The sequence below is a fragment of the Puma concolor genome, chromosome C1 (assembly GCF_028749965.1).
Source record: "Puma concolor isolate L17-30 chromosome C1, mPumCon1.1.hap2, whole genome shotgun sequence".
NCBI classification, from domain to species: Eukaryota; Metazoa; Chordata; class Mammalia; order Carnivora; family Felidae; genus Puma; species Puma concolor.
In genome coordinates this window covers 97,005,514-97,020,024 of record NC_141674.1, presented here as the reverse complement: position 1 = coordinate 97,020,024, position 14,511 = coordinate 97,005,514, and positions in this window count along the sequence as shown.

Sequence of the window (14,511 nt, the reverse complement as noted above, 5' to 3'; positions counted from 1 at the left end):
CCTTAATAAAAGATAACAGCAGTGGTTCTCAGCTCTGGCTGTCCACTAGAATCATCTGGTGAGCTGAAAACACAATACTGATGTCTCGGCCAATGAACTCAGAATCTCTGAGGGTGTTAGGAATCACTGGATTAAATAGAGGTTGCCGGGAGTATGAAGTTTGGGGGGGGGGGCCACTAACAACGATGAAGGAGGTTATGTGAAAACCAAGGCTTTAACTGAGCGAGTCCTCTGAACCTCTAATACCTGACTGCCGAAGATGGCTGTTCATTGACCCCTTTTCACTTTTCCAGTAGTCCTGTTTTATTTACGTTTGGAAGTCTGTGTGGCCCTAGGGAAGACAACTCTTTTCCTGACTTCAGAGGTCAAGCAGTAGACCCCTGAAAGCTAAGGTAATCACTGCATTTTATCCACTGCCACTATGATTGATTTAAAGGGTGCATGTGACCAAAGCTGTTGTAATCAGGGTGACTCTCGGACAAAGACAAAGATGCTCTCTTTCCTGCTGAGTGTGAATGAGAAAGCAGGTAGCCCTGGGAGCTGTGTTAAGTCATCCTGGGACCCCAAAGGGAGTCAGCTTTCTTAAGAAGAGAGCAGGGAAGAAGAGAAAGGCATTGTTTTTGCTGCTAGATCGAGCCTCACCTGAAACTAGCCGCCTCTGGACTTTCTAACATCATGAGCTGATAAATTCCTTATGCAACTCGATTTTTCTCTCAGTTGCAGCTAAAGGCATCCCAACAGAGTACCTCTCATGTGGGTAGCAATAACAATGGACAAGCGAGCCTACGTGGTGTTCTTTCTATTTCACAGGAAAATAGCTAGTATTTTGCTAGGGCCGCTTCCTGCCCCTTCTAGAACCAACAGCCCAAGCAAAAACAAATCAACAATAAACAGAGCTAGGCAGAACCAGTTTGAGCTCAGGGGTTTTTGAAACTGTGGCAAAAGTCTCAGGCTCTCCTCATTAACTTGTCGAGGTGAGTTAAACCAGAATGGTTGCCATAGCCCTGACCCTGTTACTCTGCTCACCCACCTCCTGTGGCACCTCAGCTCCTGGCAAAGCCTCTCAAAGCTGCTTCCACTCTCACCTCCTGCTGCACCACCCTTTTCTCATTTCAAACTATTGCTTTTCTCCAAACCCGATATGCCTTCAGGTTTCATTTTCCATTGCCTTTTGTGCCTGCAGTTCCCTTTACCTGCCATACTCTTTCCCCCTTCTCTCCGTGGAGGATCCCACCTATCCCTCAAGGTCCAGCTTAAATGCCACTTTGCCTATTTTCCCCAAGGCAAGGCAGGGAGCCTTCCTTAGTCCTTTCGTGGTACCTCATACGCACCTTCGTTATAGTGCTTTTCACATGCTGGAGTCAATGGTCTCTGTGCCAATCTCCTCCACCAGATCATGGGTGCTTCAAGAGCAGGGACTCTACCTCTTTCATTTCAGTATCCTTAGAGAGGCAGTATAAAGTCATGGTTAAGTACACTGGTTCTGGAGGAAGGCTGCCTAGATTAAAATCCTAGCTCTACTACTTATTAACTCTATTACCTTGGGTAACAGATTCAGTTTGACTCAATGTCCTTACCCATAAAATGACGGTTAAAAATAATATTCGTATCCTAGATGGCTGTGAGGACTAAAGGAGATACTGTATCTAAAGTCCTCAGGCAGAATGCTTTGCACAGGTTAGCGGAGACAGTGGGGCTTATAACCGACAACATAGACGATTAGTACCCATCCTGGTGGCTTTCGTGTTTTAAGTACTAAGTACGTGTTGTTAACAGTGAACAATAACCAGATTTCTTAACCTAAAGACCTCTCATTTAATCCCAGGGCGGCAGAATGTTATTCTCTGATTACTGCTGAGTCCCAAAGACTTTGACCCCAAGGAAAGAGGAACGTGAGGAATGCTCTTGAGAGGACTTACAGCTCAGCCTTTAAGGTTCTCAGTAACGAGGTCACCCCTGCACAGCTTCTTAAAGCAGCCTGTTTTGTTCCGTACGCAAGAATTTTGAGCAGTTTTTCCAAACCCATTAATTTCTAGGCTCAAAATGGCCTGGATTTTTTGTTTGTGTGAACAGTTTTATCTTTAACACGTTTTGTTTCAGGGGCGCCTGGCTGGCTCAGTAGGTGGAGCATGTGACTCTTGATCTCGGGGTCATGGCTTTGAGCCCCATGTTGGGTATAGAGATTACTTGAAAATAAAAAAATCTTAAAAAAAAATAAAAATAAACATTTTGTTTTGCTTTTTTTTTTCATAAAATTTGAACAGCACGCAAAGGAAAAACAAACTCATCCCTTCCCCAATCCTAACCTTAGAGCTAATTGCCGCTTCCAGTTTCCTGTATGTCCTTCCATGCAGTTTCTTCTTTTCATGTCAGCTTTATTGAGGTATAACAGACATATCACAAAATGCCTATGTTTAAAGTGTATATAGCCTGGTGAGTTGTGACACGTGTGCAACCACCACCACGACCAAGAGAATGTATGTCATTACTCCCGAAAGCCTCCACACACTCCTTTGTAATCCGCCCCTCCCTCCACCACGCTCCAGCCCTATCCACAGGCAGCCACTGATCTGTCTTGTCACTAGAGATTAGTTTACATATTCTAGAATTTTATATAAATTAAATAGCATATAGCACAACAGGGACTCTTTCTTTGTCTACCTTCTTCCAACTTTCAAGAACCATCATACTTTTGTGTGTATGCACATTTCATTCTTTTTTATTACTGTGTAATACTCCATGTTATTATGTTTATCCATTCATTACTGCTGGACATTTGAGCCATTTCCAGTTTTTATCTTTTACAAATAAAACTGCTCTGAATGTTTGCAGACAGGTCTGTGAAGACATATCATGCAGTCTGATTTGAATAATTATTGAAACAATAGCAACAGCTATGAGTGACTAAGGAGGGACAAAATGGAATGAGCGGCTCAAAAAAAGAAAAAAAGAAAGTGTGCACACGCGTGTGCCTGTGTGCATGTGTGTGTGTGCTCTGAGTGCTGTATGTGTATGTGTCTGTGCTCTGGGTGCTGGAATATAGGGGTGACCAAAGTTTCTGTCCTCAGAAATGATAGTGGTAACGTGAGCTGTTTCTTTCAAGTATGTGTAGCTAACAGTTGTATAAAATCTTAAATATCAAATCACCCAAATATTTACAAATAGGAATCATTGAGTTTATTGCAAACTTAGATTTACCAGTCCAAATTCCCACCTAGTACAGACCCGACTCAAATGTCATCACCTCTGGACAGGAATCCAGAGAGTCACCAGCTATCTCGAAAACATTTTGCAAAAATCTGAAACACTGAGAAGAACTTCTTGAGGACAGAAACTTTGGTCAGTGCCATATTCCAGCACCCAGAGCACGGACACACACACACATACGCACACACACACGCACACGTGTGCGCACACACTTTTTCTTTCTTTCTTTTTTTCTTTCTTTCTTTCTTTCTTTCTTTCTTTCTTTCTTTCTTTCTTTCTTTCTTTTGAGCAGCTCATTCCATTTTGGACAATTCTAATGATTACAAAGTCTTTCTTTATGTGAAGCAGATACTGATCAAACTTTTTGTCCTAATTATGCTCTCTAGAATCACATTTTCCATACAAAATAAAAAAATATTTGAAAATGCAGACCCGGAATCTTTAACCACTTGTGTTTAGGCACAGTTTAAGTTAGGATCATACTGACTTGGTCATTCTTCTGGAAGGTAGCATCCATAGTGGCTAAGCATAAGGGCGGAGAAGTCTGCCAGACTGTGTTCAAAACTTAATTATAGCTGTATGATTTGGGGCAAATCTTATTATGTCCCAGTTCCCCATTTGTGAAATGAGAGTAGTAATAGCTATCATACAAGACTATTTCAAGAATAATTGAGAAAATGTATACTGAAGCCCCTTGAACAGTGTTATCATCATTGAATATCCCCCTGGTTTTTTAAGGATCCTTCCATAGAATGGCATAGCTCACCGAATTATATACAGATGTAACCACCCAGGCAAGAGTTTTTTAAGTTTTTGTTTTTGTTTGTTTGTTCATTTGTTTTTAGCAGTTATAGTAAAAATAATGAAGACCACCTTGCCAGCCCATAGTTTTTCATAGGATATTCTTTTGAGCCATTATCCAAAAGCTCATACCTGTTCAATCTAGCCCTAGACTTGATTGTAGGATTAAATAATATTCTTGTTGGTTTGAGGTAATGATTCCAAAATAAGAAGATCATTATTAATCTTGACTCTGTTATTTAACTCATTAAATATTGCTCCCAAATTTGTCATCTAGAAATTTAATAAAAATGCTTGCTTAAGTCCTCGACACCATGCAGGACAGTTTTAAAGGCCCTGAATCAGTTCACATTGACATGAGTGATTTAACCCATGTAACCCAGCAAACCATATAAGAATCTTGTCACATTTTTCATCATTTCTATAGTGACATCAACTGACTTTGTAAACATCTTGCTAAAACCAGGATAAGGTTAACTATTACTTATCCTTAATTTACGTATCTGGTAATTTTATCATAAAATAAAATATAATTTGACATGAAACATTCCGAGAAAACTCAAACTCATTCCAGGTGTCAACAACTTTCTTTATGAAGTATCCACAGAACATTTAATACACTATTTAATATACTACTAATGTATTTAATATACTATTTTGGGATTTTTTTTTTTCCTGTGAACAACATCCTACTTCCTGGTATGAGTTTCTGGAATCTGCCCTTCTCCCATTTATGAAATGTATGATGTTTTCCATCCTCCTGACACCCTTTTATTTTCACCACAATGTCTCAAGAATATTTAAAGTTAAAACATGTATATCTTTATGCTTAAAGATAGAAAATTGCTGGTAGATTCATGATCCCATCCACAAATCATTTTACTACTATGGAGTATAACTCTCTGGGCCCAGAGATTTGAAGGGAAGTATGTATGTATGTATGTATGTATGTATGTATGTATGTATGTGTTTTTTTTTATTTTAAGTAGGCTCTATACCCAACATGGGGATTGAACTTACTATCCTAAGATCAAGAGTCACATGCCCTATGGACTGAGCCAGACTGGTGCCCCTTGGGAGGCATTTTTAAAAAGTTCATTTACCATCTCCTTACTCTCCCCGACTCCAATTTCTTCTTAGCATTGACCTTCAAGTCTTTTACTTGCTATGTTAATGCCCTTTTACTCTGCAGTGACCAGAGTTTTGTCCTCAGGGCTTCTTTAGTTTGCAAAAGAAAAATAGAAAACAAACAAATAAAAATCAGTCCTGGCACACATTCCTTTTTGTTGTATCTCTCTATATAACAAATTTGATCATTTAAAATTTATTCACCAGGTATTTCATGTATAACTTTTTGTAACTTTGAATAACTGGAATTTAAATTAAAAATAGCATATTAATATCTAGTGATGTTTCAAAATATATTAACCATGAGTGACTATAGGAAAATTATTTGCCCTCTCTCTATCTCAGTTTCTTCATCCATAACAACGGAATAATGACCCTCACGCACTATCGGTAGAAATGTAAGTTGTGGGGGCGCCTGGGTGGCTCAGTTGGTGAAGTGTCCAACTCTTGATCTCAGCTCAGGTCGTGATATCTCAAGGTTCATGAGATCGAGCCCTGCACTGGGCTCTGTGCTGATAGGGCGGAGCCTTCTTGAGATTCTCATTCTCCCTCTCTCTCTCTCTCTCTCTCTGCCCTTCTCCTACTCATTCACAATCCCTCTCTCAAAATAAATAAATAAACATTAAAAAAAAGAAATGTAAATTGGTTCATCCACTATGGAAAACAGTATGAAGCTTCCTCAAAAAATTAAGAGTAGGAATACTATACAATCCAGTAATCCCACTTCTGAGTATTTACCTGAAGAAAACAAAAATGCTAATGCAAAGAGACATATGTACTCCTCTGTTTATTGCAGCATTATTTACAATAGCCAAGATGTGGAAGCAATCCAGCTATTCATCGGTAGATGAATGAATAAGAAGATGTGATATACAAAAATAGACACATAGATCAATGTAACAGAATAGACAGCTTAGAAAAAAACCCAGGATTACATGGTCAATTAATCTACAACAAAGGAGGCAAGAGTATACAATGGGAAAAAAATCTTTTCAACAAATGGTGCTGGGAAAACTGGACAGCTGCATGCAAAAGAATGACACTGGGCTACCTGCTTACAGCATATCCAAAAATAAACTCAAAATGGATTGAAGACCTAAATGTGGGATCTGAAATCATAAAATTCCTAAAGAAAATACAAGCAGTAATCTCTTTAACGTCAGCCATATAAACATTTTTCTATATGCCTCCTTTGGGAAAGGAAACAAAAGTGAGAATAAACTATTGGGACTTCATCAAAATAAAAAGCCTTTGCACAGCAAAGGAAACCATCAACAAAACAAAAGGCAACCTACCAAGTGGGAGAAGATATTTGCAAATGATATATTGGATAAGGGGTCCATATCGAAAATAAAGAAGTTATATGACTCAACACCAAAACCACACAAATAATCCCATTAAAAATGGGCAGAAGACATGAACAGACATTTTTCCAAAGAAGACATACAGATGGCCAACAGACACATGAAAAGATGTTCAATATCACTCATCATCAGAGAAATGTAAGTCAAAACTACAATGAGATATCACATCACCTCACACCTGTCAGAATAGCTAAAATAAAAATCACAAGAAATAAGAAGTGTTGGTGTGGATGTGGATAAAAAGAACCCTTGTGTAGTGTTGCTGGGAATGGAAGCTGGTGCAACCACTGTGGAAAACAGTAGGGAGGTTCTCTCCAAAATTACTATAGAATTACCATATGATGCAGTAATTCTACTACTGAGTATTTACCCAAAGAAAATTAAAACACTAATTAAAAAAGATATATGCACTCTTATGTTTATTGCCACATTATTTACAATAGCCAAGATATAGAAGCAGCCCAAGTATCCATCCAGAGACGAATGGGTAAAGATGTGGTGTGTGTGTGTGTGTGTGTGTGTGTGTGTGTGTAGCTATAAATATAGATATGCAATGGAATATTACTCCGCCATAAAAAAATGAAATCTTGCCATTTGCAACAACATGGATGGATCTAGAGGGTATAATGATAAGTGAAATTAGTCAGTCAGAGAAAGACAAGTATAATATGACATCACTCATATGTGGAATCTAAAAAACAAAACAAAGGCACCGGGGTGGCTCAGTTGGTTAAATGGCTGACTTTAGCTCAGGTCATGATCTCACAGTTCACTAGGTCGAGTCCTGTGTTGGGCTCTGTGCTGACAGCTCAGAGCCTGGACACTGCTTCAGATTCTATGTCTCCTTCTCTCTCTGCCCCTCCCCTGCTCACGCTCTCTCTCTCTCTCTCTCTCTCTCTCTCTCTCTCTCTCTCAAAAATAAATAAATAAATAAATAAGCAAACAAATAAATAAACATTAAAAAACAAAACAAATGAACAAAACAGAAACAGACTCATAAATAGAGAACAAACATGTTTATGAAAGGGGAGTAGGAGAGGGTGGCAGACTAAATAGGTGAAGGGGATTAAAGGGTAGGAACTTCCAGTTATAAAATAAATAAGTCGTGGAGAAGAAAAATACAGCACAGGGAATATAATCAATAATATTGTAATAGCGTTGTATGGTGACAGATGGTAACTACACTTATCGTGGAGACCATTTTGTAATGTATATAAATGTCAAGTCACTATGTTTTAACCTGAAACTTGTACGTCAACTATGCTTCAATTTTAAAAAATGGAACAATAGTACCAACTTCATAATTTTATTATGAAGATTAAATAAATTTGTGTCTGTAAAGTTCTCACAATAGCATATGATACATAGTAAGTATTATGTGTTGTTTGTTCATTGTTAGCCCAAGGCACCTGTGTGTGCAACACACTTTACTGAAGATTTGGGGACAGGAAGAGATTTACTTTACAGAAAAACAACACAAACTGAATTTGATCATCATTTCTTCCCGAAAGCCTCTTTGTTTATTTAATTTTCAGGCGTCCCCTTCCTTTGGTCTCTGGGAAATTCACCCTATTATGCAAAACAACTGACCTCTTCGCCCACTACTCAACCCCAGGTCTTCTCTGCAGACTGACCTCCTCTAACCTGCAAGCATTTTTCTCAGAGCCAACTCCTCAGGACCACTTGGAAATCTTTTCCTTTCTCCTTCCTCAATAGCTCCTGGGAGGACTAAGGACCAAGAGAGAGATTTATTTCCATATCAAAGTGCATTCCATCACCTCCCTAAGCAGGAAGCAACAGCAACAATCAATTCTTGTCTTAAATGGCAATTTTAGTCATTGAAACTTAGAAATAAACATTTCATGGGCAAAAGACATGAATAGACACTTTTCCAAAGAAAACATCCAGATGGCTAACAGACACGTGAAAAAATGCTCAACATCACTCATCTTCAGGGAAATACAAATCAAAACAATGAGATACCACCTTACACCTGTCAGAATGGCTAACATTAACAACTCAGGCAACAACAGATGTTGGCCAGGATGTGGAGAAAGAGGATCTGTTTTGCACTGCTGGTGGGAATGCAAACCGGTGCAGCCACTCTGGAAAACAGTATGGAGTTCCTCAAAAACTAAAAATAGAACTACCCTATGACCCAGCAATTGCACTACTAGGTATTTAACCAAAGGATACAGGTGTGCTGTTTTGAAGGGACACATGCACCCCAATGTTTATAGCAGCACTATCAACAATAGCCAAAGTATGGAAAGAGCCCAAATGTCCATTGACAGATGAATGGGATAAGAAGATGTGGTGTATATATATATAATGGAGTATTACTCAGCAATCATAAAGAATGAAATCTTGCCATTTGCAACAACGTGGATTGAACTAGAGGGTATTATGATACGTGATATTAGTCAGAAAAAGACAAATATCATATGACTTCACTTACATGTAGAAGTTAAGATACAAAACAGATGAACATAGGGGAAGGGGAGCAAAAATAATATAAAAACAGGGAGAGGGACAAAACATAAGAGACTCTTAAATATAGAGAACAAACACGGGGTTGGTTGCTGGAGGGGTTGGGGTGGGGGATGGGCTAAATAGGCAAGGGGCATTGAGGAATGGGCTAAATGTTGGGATGAGCACTGGGTGTCATATATAGGGGATGAACCACTGGATTCTTCTCCTGAAACCATTATGGCAGTATATGCTAACTAACTTGGATGTAAATTTAAAAAATAAAAATAAATAATAAATAAATATTATTTCGTATACCTTTTGGGAAAAAAAAGAATCAAACATTTCAAATACATATTTTAAACACATTTTAAAATACACATTTTAAACATATTTAAATCTATTTCGTTATCTTCCTAAATATTAAATTTCATCAGTGTGATGCCTAGGTCTTGATATTTTAATGACTGGATAAAATGACTCACTATGAACAGTGAGATTTGAATACTAAGCAGGGTTTCCTAATTCTGAGAAAGAAGTCAGGAAGGATGTCCTTAGGTCATTCATGCACAAATATAGCACTGATTCTGCCCAGGAGGGGAAGGAAATAAAGTAGAACTTGAGTGGAGCTGCTTTCTCAACCTCGGTTAACACTCGGTATCATCTCTTCCTCCACTCTCTGAGCTACTGGTTATGGCTGTTTCCTCCTCCCAGACAAGGACCTGGCCAGACCTACAGAAGCCCCCTCCCTGTTCTTTAACAACTCACAAGGATAATGGTAAGGTCTCCAGGGAGATGTTGGGCTTCTTGCCACTAAAGGCAGTTGTGGGGGGTTGGGGTGGGGTTGGGGGGAGAAGAGTGCACCTGGCTGGCTTAGTAGGTAGAGCATGTGACTCTTGATCTCAGGGTTGTGAGTTCAAGCCCCACATTGGGCATAGAGATTACCTTAAAAATAATTTTTTGGAAAAATAATGAAGACAGTTGGCAGGCTCAAGTGATTAATGAAAACTTAAAAGATAAGACTATATTTATACCCCAAGCCACAAAACATGTCATACCAGTTATGCCTGATTATATAAACAACCCAGTGTCCCAAGACTTCATTAGCCCAAGACTACAGAATCAGGTCTCATTTCTTCAATAGACACATTTCAATGACTCCAAGTTGTCTCCTCTGGAATATGAGAAGCATTGTGATTCTCATTGGATTTCCCCTTTTGTTTGTTTGTGGAAGAAAGCCAACATAATCTTGGCCTTTGGAGGATTTCCCCCTAAGTACATTTGCCACACTTGGTGCTTCTCCACAGCTCTGGGGCCACCCGAAGCCATCTGGGGATTCGCTCCTCCCAGACTACTGCTGCTCTCCCCCAGCTGTGTCTCCCCCAACTTGAGCACAGGCTCTATCCTCCCCTCCCCAAAGTACAGCTAGGGCCAGCAAGTGGTGTTGAAAAAAGACTGCCAGATGTCTTGAGGATCGCATAAATGGAGGGAAACTTAAACTGGACGAGACATATCACTTCTCCTTAAATTTGTTTTCCACACGCTCCCTACAGGATCCTCTACCAGAGCTGTCTCCATGGGCCATGTGCAATCACACAGGCCCTGTGCTTACAAGGGCCCCATACTTAATAATCTGCTGTTGCCATCTTGGAATTCTTAATACTTTTTTTTTTTTTTAATTTTTTTTTTCAATGTTTATTTATTTTGGGGACAGAGAGAGACAGAGCATGAACGGGGCAGGGGCAGAGAGACAGGGAGACACAGAATCGGAAACAGGCTCCAGGCTCTGAGCCATCAGCCCAGAGCCCGACGCGGGGCTCGAACTCACGGACCGCGAGATCGTGACCTGGCTAAAGTCGGACGCTTAACCGACTGCGCCACCCAGGCGCCCCTGAATTCTTAATACTTTTTAACAAGAAGCCCTCTGTTTTCATTTTGTATTGAGCACAGCAAATTACGTAGCTACTCACACCCTCTTTTCTTTTATTGAGATATAATCAACATACAATATTATATTAGTTTCAGGTATACAACATAACAATTTGATATTTGTATATATTGCAAAATGAACACTACAGTAAGTCTAATTAACATCTGCCACCATACCTTGTCACAATCACACCCTCTATTAAATACCATCCTTCTCCTTAACCCTTAGCTTGCCTGTGTTTGCAGCCTACGTACCTATGATTATGCCCCTTCTTCTTGGAGTTCTGATCCAACTCCAGGCACAAAATGGCTCCAGAGATGCAACCCTGCTCACAATGAAGGCTACCAAGTAGATGAGTTACAAGAGATGAAATTGTCTTTCAAGTATCATAACCACAAGGCAGTGAAAAGGTGCTTTGATTAAAAAAAAAAATTTTTTTTAATTGAAGTGTAGTTGAGACATAATATTATATTGGTTTCATGTGTGCAACTTAGTAATTCAACATTTATATACATTAGGAACTGATCACCACAATAAATCTAGCTACCATCTGTCATCATACAAAGTTATCACCTATTATTAACTATATTCTCTATGCTGTACATTGTATCTCCAGGTCTTATTTATTTTATAACTATAAGGGTGCTTTGATTTTTTTAAGGTTTATTTTTGAAAGAGAGAGCACTAGCGGAGGAGGTTCAGAGGGAGAGGAGGTCAGAGTACCGAAGAGGGCTCTGCACTGACAGTCGCAAGCCCTGATGCGGGGCTCAAACTCACGAACCACAAGATCATGACCTGAGCCAAAGTTAGACACTCAACCGACCAGGCACCATCCAACTTTGATTGTAATACAAATACACAACAGGCATATATACCTGTGGTCATATAAATAAAATTATCTAAATGTGCTTATCTAAAGATCCAGATATTCGGTCCCATGTAGACCAAAAACCAAGCAAACAACCAAACTTTTATCTAAAGATAACTGTTTTGGTTGAGGGGCTTGGCAACACAGATAGACTTATTCTGTACATGAGGATATTTTGGGAAGAGACTAGAGTATTTCATGACACCAGAACACTCTGAAAAATTTGACCTCCACTCTCATCTCTACCGCTCTCTCTTCATCTCCCCCATCTCCGACCCTCTCCTCCCCTCCCTTCTTCAACTCCATCCCAGCCCTTTTGGGGCAGTTATTTTCCAGACCTGGCTCTAAAGGTATCTCCCCAGCAGGGGTCTTACACTCTGCAGAAGTCCCAGGACAGAGGGTACAGGCATGACTGCCCGCCAGGGGCCAGCCCCAGTCAGAGCTGAAAAGGGGCAAAAGCAAGAACTAGGAGGAAATGGGTCACTGCCCCGCGGTTGGCAGGAGCATCTGCTGTGCCTGAACTTTTATTCTGGGAACAAATCTTTGCTCTCTTCACCAGTGACCCACATGAACCATAATTCCCAACAGCAATAAAGTGGGGCAATAAAGAAGGTCTGACTCCACAGCTGCGGGGTAAGAGTTCCCTGGCAAGAGAATAAAGACAGAGAGACCTAGAGACAGAAGAAACAAAGAGATCCCGAAAAGGAGATTTTTTAAAAAGTCTGAGCCTTGGCTAACTGCCTCTAGATGCTTCCATAGCAAAAAATTCCATCTTTCTTTTGTCTTCCTCTGATTTTAAACACCCTTTCTTTTCAAGGTGAGAGAAGGGTGAGGAAGAAGGGGGAGAGTGCAGAGCCAAATCAAGCTGGGAGCTTGGAATCATGGGAGCCAGTGTAGGGCTTGGCAGAACCCCACTGTTGGATGGATCCTGGAAACACCCACTGAATTGGCAACATTTTCCTTCCCTGCAAACAAGATCCTAACAAGATTCTTCCAGCCCAAAGTGGTGACTTTGTGACCTGTTGGCCTTAGTCACGTCCTCTCTCCCACCTCAGCCCCAGAGACTCTTTTCTCTGGCAGTTCCCGAGTCCCAGAGTGTTATTTATTGGTAGGCAGCAGAGGGCGATCTGGCTCTGGAGAATGACCGGGTCAACTCCTGCCATGTGCCTGGATTGCTAATGACTTGCAGCTTCATCAACATAAAGCTAACTCTTGACAAAGGAACATTGTCACTAAGCATTTTCCATTTCATTCTTGAAAGCTCCACTGCCTTAGCTAACCCCTGGCCCCTCCCTCCTGCCTTCATTCTCACTCTCTTTCCTCTCCCAACCTCTTGGAAGCAGCAGGAAATGAACAAGGTCCACAGTGGAGAAAAACAAATCCCAGGGCCCTGCCGGGGAAAACCACAGGGAAAAGACCAAGTGGCATTAGCAGCTGCAGGAGCTAGAGGCAGCGCTCTGTGTGTGTGGTGTGTATGTGTGTGTACTTTCGTATACAGAAAAACGACCTTGAGAGATTGTTAAAACACAGTTTCCTGGGCCTCACCCAGGAGTTCTGATTTAGTAGGTCTGGAGTGGGGCCCAAGAATTTGCATTCTTAACACTCCCAAGCTATTTTAATGCTATCACTGGTGGACCACGTTTTCAGTAGCCCTGTTGTACACCAAATGCAGTGAATAGGTTTATAAATCTGGGTCAGGGGCTTGCTTGGATAAAATCCTGATAAGATGAATTTCCCCTAGAATAGTAAGTCCAGATCCTTCTAAATCTAGGCCAGAAGATCTCATGGATCAGCCTGCTGCTGTTCCCTCCCCTTGGAAAAGGAGCAGAGAATGTATCAACCAGAGCATTGTTTGGAGGGGGCTGAGTTCAGATAATAAGATGGTTCTCCATTGACTGTTTTTCATCCCAACTGGCAGGAGAATTACAGTAGGCCCCTCCTTCACCCCTGGGCAGGAGATGGAAACTCTATCTACAGAACCCTGCTGTGTGTAACAGCTTTTGTCCAAAGGCCTCTGTCCCCTCCTCAGCACCCTCCAAACTCTAGAACCTCTAGATCCCCGGGCTCAGTGGGATGAGCTGGTTATCTTCAAGAGAGGTGAGCACCCAAAGGCACTTTGGGTGATCATTTCTGTCCATGCACCAGAACATGACAGAACAAAGTATCAACGGATCATCCCCGCCTCATCCCTCGCCTCATCCCCGTTTATGGCATAGGCCAAAATTATTGTCCTTTCTCCCCCCTCTAAGTTTGTCTAAATGGCGTGACATTCAATTCAACAAACATCCTTTGAGCACCTACTCTGTCCACACCCCATGTCAGACTCTGGGGACACATAGTCTCTGATAAAGCTGGACCTAGCTCTCAAGGAGCCCACAGTTTAGAGAGAAAGACTAACAAATATGTAAGAGATATGTACCAGGATAGTAAGTGCCCTCTAAGAACTGTGAGCTAGAGGTGCTTCCCCTGCCAAGACCCTTCATCCCAGGGAGAGACACTGGGGGAGGGTGGGGACACTTCTCCCTCTGAAGGGCCACTGTTTGAGCCAGAAGAAGCCTATGGGTGTGGGGTCTGAAGCTTAATTTCCTCAAGTGCAACTGTCTACACTAGATCTGGCAGCTAAGGGGTGAGCAGCTCTGTTGCGCAGAAGATAGGTCAAAATGGGCAGAAGCCATAGAAAAACCAAGAAGACCAGCTTGTGGGCACAAGAAAGCCACCCCAACGGCTCCAGAATGACTCAGGAA